This window comes from Psammomys obesus, unplaced genomic scaffold, assembly GCF_907164565.1.
Source record: "Psammomys obesus unplaced genomic scaffold, mPsaObe1.curated_primary_1811, whole genome shotgun sequence".
In the NCBI taxonomy this organism is placed as follows: domain Eukaryota; kingdom Metazoa; phylum Chordata; class Mammalia; order Rodentia; family Muridae; genus Psammomys; species Psammomys obesus.
The window spans coordinates 15,709,007-15,715,006 of record NW_026585797.1 but is presented as its reverse complement, the minus strand read 5'-3'; the positions used below and the strand labels follow the sequence as shown (position 1 = coordinate 15,715,006).

General features: G+C 38.9%; 1 protein-coding gene across 2 annotated transcripts in view; it reads left to right on the top strand.

Annotated features, from left to right (window-relative positions):
• Positions 1–6,000, top strand: part of Pex7 (peroxisomal biogenesis factor 7) — a 62,293-nt gene that overhangs the window by 3,854 nt on the left and 52,439 nt on the right. The gene's annotated exons all lie outside the window — the stretch shown is intronic.

The window sequence follows — 6,000 nt, the reverse complement described above, 5'->3', positions numbered from 1 at the left end:
TGTGTGTGTGTGTGTGTGTGTGTGTGTGTGTGTGTGTGTGTGTGTGTGTCTAATATGGGACACAGGAAATACTTTATACTTTGGAAGTACTAAAAATGCGTGAATGAGTTTTAAGGACTGTGATGGAGACACTGTCTTGGAGTTTAATCTTAAATGTTTTAACCTCAGAGTAGCAGTGGAACCATCAAATGAAGACTTGCACATATGCTGTGCCAATTTGACTCACCCTAGCCCTGACTCATGGTGGGCCTTCAGTAAGTGTTTAGTATATGGAAGGTTGTTAGTGTTTTGTGATGGACACTGAGTTATGTGAGCATCCCAGACAGCATTGTGTAGTTATTTCTACAACTAGTTCTGAACATACCGAACACTTACCATCAGTTTGTTGTGCTGGGATGGCTCCTTGAATAGTGTGGTTGTAAAGTTCCACGTTTTTAAGAAAGTTACTGAGTAATGGCAGCTTTGGTAAAGGAGAAACTTGGGTTTCAGGGCATTCGGTGAAGGAATCTCTTCAGAGCAGCAAGTTCAGCATTCAAACAGCTTGCTGTTCCATCACTCTTGCTGCCTGTTGGTACTCCTCTGAGGAGGGGGGGGGGGGGCTCTTGCAGCCTAGCCTGAGAATCTCTGTGAGAATCTCTGTGTAACTAAAAATCTCTGTGTAACTAATACGCACCTGTGCTGGTAACCTTCCTGCTTTCACATCCTCAGTGCTAGGATTACAAGTGTGGGCTAGTACGCCCTTCTTATTTTTGTTCTTTCTTGTACAAGTTGTATTACAAATGATTTTTTTACTTTTGTTCTTTAAAACCATCTTTTCCTTCAAAAATTTTTCTTAAAAGGTTGCTTTCTATTATTTATGTAAATGATAGGATGATGATGAACAGATTATAAGGTAAGAATACAAAAAACAGTGTGTTGCTTTAATGTTTTTTTTTTACATTACCTTTAATTGCTACATCACCCATTCTAAAAGTAATAGTCACGAGCCATCGGATTCACAGCTGCATACATTTGTTTGTTTGTAATAGTCACGAGCCATTGGATTCACAGCTATATACATTTCTTTGTAATAGTCATGAACCATTGGATTAATATATATATATATATATATATGTTTTTAACATATGTTAACGTAAATATGCAATTAATGCATAGATCATTTTTATAAAACTACTGGTCTCTATAGATTCTCTAGGAAATTCTGTTTAGAATGTTCCTGATGGCTGATCACTCAATGTTTATGAATTTTTCTATTTCAGGAGCTAATTTATTTGACTTTTAGATTGTACTAATCTTGGTCAGGGGAAAAAAAAAGGCTTTTCTAGTGCTCAGATCTACTTTCTATAGCAAAAACTCTTGCTTCACACATCTTTCTCTGAAGAAATGAACCTAAGCCCAAACTCTCTGACCCTAGAGAGAAGCTTTGAAATAGCATCATGTCCCCTTGGTTTGTCCCCTTTAGAGTTGAGTGCATGGCTTTTCTTCATCTTATCCTCAGACGCCATGGCTTCTGCCTTCTGGGATTCTCTCCGATACTCTCTTATCTCTTTAATGTCCTGTACTTATTTAACATATCCTGAAATGTGGTGATTGATGTTCCATGGTCTTGAGTCTTTCGTTCTGAAAGTGTTTTCTGAAATGGTTGTACAGCTTCCTTAGCCATGTCATGTTTCTGTGTACCTAGACCTTTGGTATTTGAACTGGTGTTGAACCTCTTTATGATTACAAAACCAGTTTATTTCTTAGTTTGTTTTGAGTTGAATTCATGCTTTGTCTTGTATGTACTATTCAAGATTGTTTTCTTAAATACATATTTTTAGATATTAAGTTTTATTGAGATATATAGATATAAATTCTGGGGGGGGCAGGTGTGTGTTATATATATACACAAGTGTGTTCGGGTGTGTGTGTGGCAGCAAGTATGTTGTGTGTTTGAGTGTATGTGTAGAGGCCAAAAGGAGATGCTGGTTGTCCTTTTGTAACACTTTCTGCCTTATTTCTTTGAGACGGGGTGTTGCACTGAGCTTGGAGCTAGCCAGCAGCCAGGAACCAAATTCTCAGTTCACCCTCCCCCCTTTGTCTGTCTATCTATTTATGGATTCTCCTTGCTGAACTTTGCATTCATTCCTATTCTTCCACCCCTGTTATCTTCAGCACTGATAGGGCAAGGTCATTTATATGTAAATGGCCTCTGTGCACACCAATTGTTTATACATATATTTTGATCCTCCTGTCTCTGGCCCTGACAGTGCTGGGAGATAGATGCACAGCCACACATGGCCTTTAATGAGGATGCTGGGACTGGAGCTCATATTCCCATGCTTGTGCACCAAGCAGTCTTCCTCACTGAGCCATCTCTCTAGATTCCTCAAAGTAACTTTTGATTAACATTTGTATCCAGATGCTTTGGTTGTTAGCCAAAAGTGGCTTTAACAAATAATTTATCGATTGTTGTTGTTATTACATTTACTGACACACTTACGTGAACTGACATTGTAGATGCTTGTTTCCTTGCACCCTCATGTGCTGGTCCTCACTTCTGTCTTAGCGGGCACTGTTCTTCAGAAGCAGGATTTCCATGATTGGCACTAGAATATGCGGTAAGCCAAGAAAGCACAGAGTACTACAGGCTGAGTGGTTGAGATCCCAGAAGTCTGTCACAGGTCTCAAAGCTGAATTCCAGGGTCAGAGTGCCACAAGGTCTGGTTCAGTCCTCCTGTGGCTGTAGACTTGTGATCATGTTGCATGATCACATGATGGAAAGAGGATAAAGGCTTCGGGGTCTTGTTTGTTCGACTGTCCAAGGTAAAGTCCCGTTCTGTAGCCCTGCAGACCAGGCTAGCCTGAACCTCACTGTGAAGCACAGGCTGCCAGCCTCCTGGTTCTGTTTCCAAGTGTTAGGATTACAGATTTGAGACACCGCAGCTGCTGGAAATCTCTTTTATAAGGACACTGACCTCATTCATGAGAATCCTGCCCTTCTTATCTCGTTACCTTCTCAAGGCTGCACCCCATCACATCAGATGGGTGAGTGTCAGGACATGAGTTTGGGATTAGTGAGGGAAGGGGAGATGCCAGTCCATTGCATATTGAGTACTAAGGAAACAAAGTAATTTCAGGTCAGAAACTAATACGTATTTATTGAATGAATTTGTAACTGAGTGAGCATAGAAATAAATTTGTAACTGAGCGAGCACAAAAGATTTCTCTACCAAACAGATTTTTTTTTTTCCTATTTCTTGTTTTTACGTTTGTGGTGATAAACCCAGTGCCCTGTGCATATTAGAGAAACACTGTACTGCTGAGCCATACTCCAGCCTCTCTTATTTTCTGTTAAATGGTTGTAATAATTATTGGAAAAAAATCAGCATGATATATTTTCTTTTGCATACTTAATCACAATCACCCAATTATTTTAGAGTAGGTTATTGTGCTGTAGTTTAGTACACTTTAAAATGGCAGTTTAAAACTCTGTGACTGTGGAGAAAACTAACTTCCAGTTAGATACAAGCTAATTAATTTTCTTTGTTTGGATTGTACTGCCAGAAAGCTTTAGTATCTGCCACCACTCTTAGAGGAGCATTGCGTAGTATTTTAAAATCTGTACTTGCATTAAGAGCACTAGACATACCTATGCTGGTAGCACATACCATGCACCAGGCATGTATGAGAACTGTATGCTAATCTGCAGTAGTTTGGGGTCATACAAGCAAACTGAAACACTTAGTATGACCGGAGCATGCAGTGTGTGATATCTTGGTCAGAGAGGAAGTTGGGAAAGTGAGTTTGGGTCATTTCCCAATAGACCCCATGTATAGTGCGGTCCTATCTAACAGCTACCGTCTGAAGCAGCAGATTACAATTTCTGCCTTAGTCTGCTTCAGACGGTAGCTGTTAGGACCGCACTACAATTGGGACATTTGAAATTTCCAAATTTAAAAGGAGGAAAGTATGCAAAATACTTATTTTATCTTAGTGGTTCTCAAGCTTTGCTGAACATCAAACATTGCCTACGATGCACCATGCTTATGTTACCATGTCTGGGGATAGGGGCAAGTTGTCACGGCTATTTCAAGTGTTGCAGATGACTCCAAGGTGTAGCGTTGTTTGGAAATCGCTGCTCTCACTCCATAGGCATTCAGTTCCAATGATCTTGATGTATTTGCTATCTAATGTTTTGGAGATTATAATAGTCAAAATGTAAATTTAACGACTCTTTAATAGTTGTGCTGGTTAGTTTTCACTCTCAACTTGACACAACCCAGAACCACCCTGGAAGAGTCTTAATGAGGAATAGTCTAGATGAGGTTGGCCTGTTGAAGACTGTAGAGGATCCGGCCCCTGAGGGCCACACCGCCCCCAGGTGAGGGGTCCTGCACCACCTCGGAGAGGAGGGCTGCAAGCCCACGTCACGCCTCTGTTCTCTCTTCGCTCCTGACTTGTTTATGATGTGACAGCTGCTTGAGTTCCTGCCTTGACTGCCCTGAAATGATGGGCTGTACCCTGGATTGTAAGTCTAATAGACTGTTTCTTCCCCTGTGCTGCTTTTTGTCACAACAGAGAAACCAGAACAATCTTACATAGTTGTTATTCCTTTCCATTTAGCCAAACTCGAAACTTTCTTTAAAAATTTAAAGAAGAGAAAATGGTGATTTTAAGTAAATGGAAACTGTAAAAGCGTATGTTTGAGTAGAGAAGGATTTCATGCATGGTTCTTGCTGCTGTATCTCATCTTTTTCATGTACTCAGTGTGGGTGTCAACGCTGCTGTCTCCAGAGCAAGCTAGCAAGAAAACCATAGATAAGAATTAGAATTCCACCTCCTGTTTTAGAATCCATTAGGAGACATATTTAGGAGAATTATTCAGTCTTTAGTTTTTTTTTTTTTTTTTAAGACAAAGTCTTTGCTTTGATGGCTGTGTAGTCAAAGTTGGTGTTGAAGTTGCTGTGTAGCCAAGGATGCCTTTGAACTCATGATCCTCCCACCTCAGCCTTTCAAGTGTAGTGATTATAAGAATATGTCACCAAAACTGACTTTATTCAGTCTTATTTTATAATTTGATATATGAAACTGGAAGTTATTTTTAGTTTTGTTACAAGCTCTTGGTCTGTCTCATGGAAGAATTATTTTAAAATATATAACACTTAAATTTTAAATAAGAAGAAAGTAATATAATATATAAACCACATAATTGAAGTTATTTATATTATTTATTATAGATATATGCTATATATAAATTTCAAAAGGAAACAGTAGAAATGCAGTTCAAAAGTAACAGTGTCAGTTACATATAAAGAAGGTGGGAGAGAAGGCACTGACACAAAAGTGGAAGTAAGAGTTTCTAATCATAACTCATGTCATAGTTTTGACCTAGGACCAGTGAAATGTTTTACAAAATTAGAAGTCACTTTAAAGCAGGACAAAAAACAATAGCAAAGAAATGATCTAGTGCCTGGAAGATGACTCTAATCAGGCATTAGAAATCACTATTTCAAGTGACTTTAAAATACAGGATTCTGATTGCCATCTCTTACGTGGTGTATCTTGTGAATGGAAAGATAATAGAGACTTTAAACTGCAGCCAGAAAAAATCAGTGTTGTCATTCTGAAAGTCTCATCTGTAAGCTGATGCTTAACAGAGATCATGCCTTCAAATGAAACATTTTATCATAAGAGAAAAGTTTTGAAAATGAAGACATAGAATATTTATCTTAAAATTGGTTGTGAACTATCCATATAACCTTGTGATTTATTTTTCCTCTGTTAAAAGTATGTATTTTCCAGGTCTTTGAACTGTAAAGAGAAGCATTCACTAGTGAACATCCTTAGGCCGAGAGTATAGCTTCTAAATAGTCCTTTAACACATTCGATGGGCCTTCGAGAAGAGAGGAAATAGACAAGATAGACATTTTTTGGTACCCGAAAGCAGGAAAGCCATGTGAGCCATGTCCAAAGCTGAGAAGAAACACCTTGAAGGGTCTGTCAGTGGCCAACGGCAGC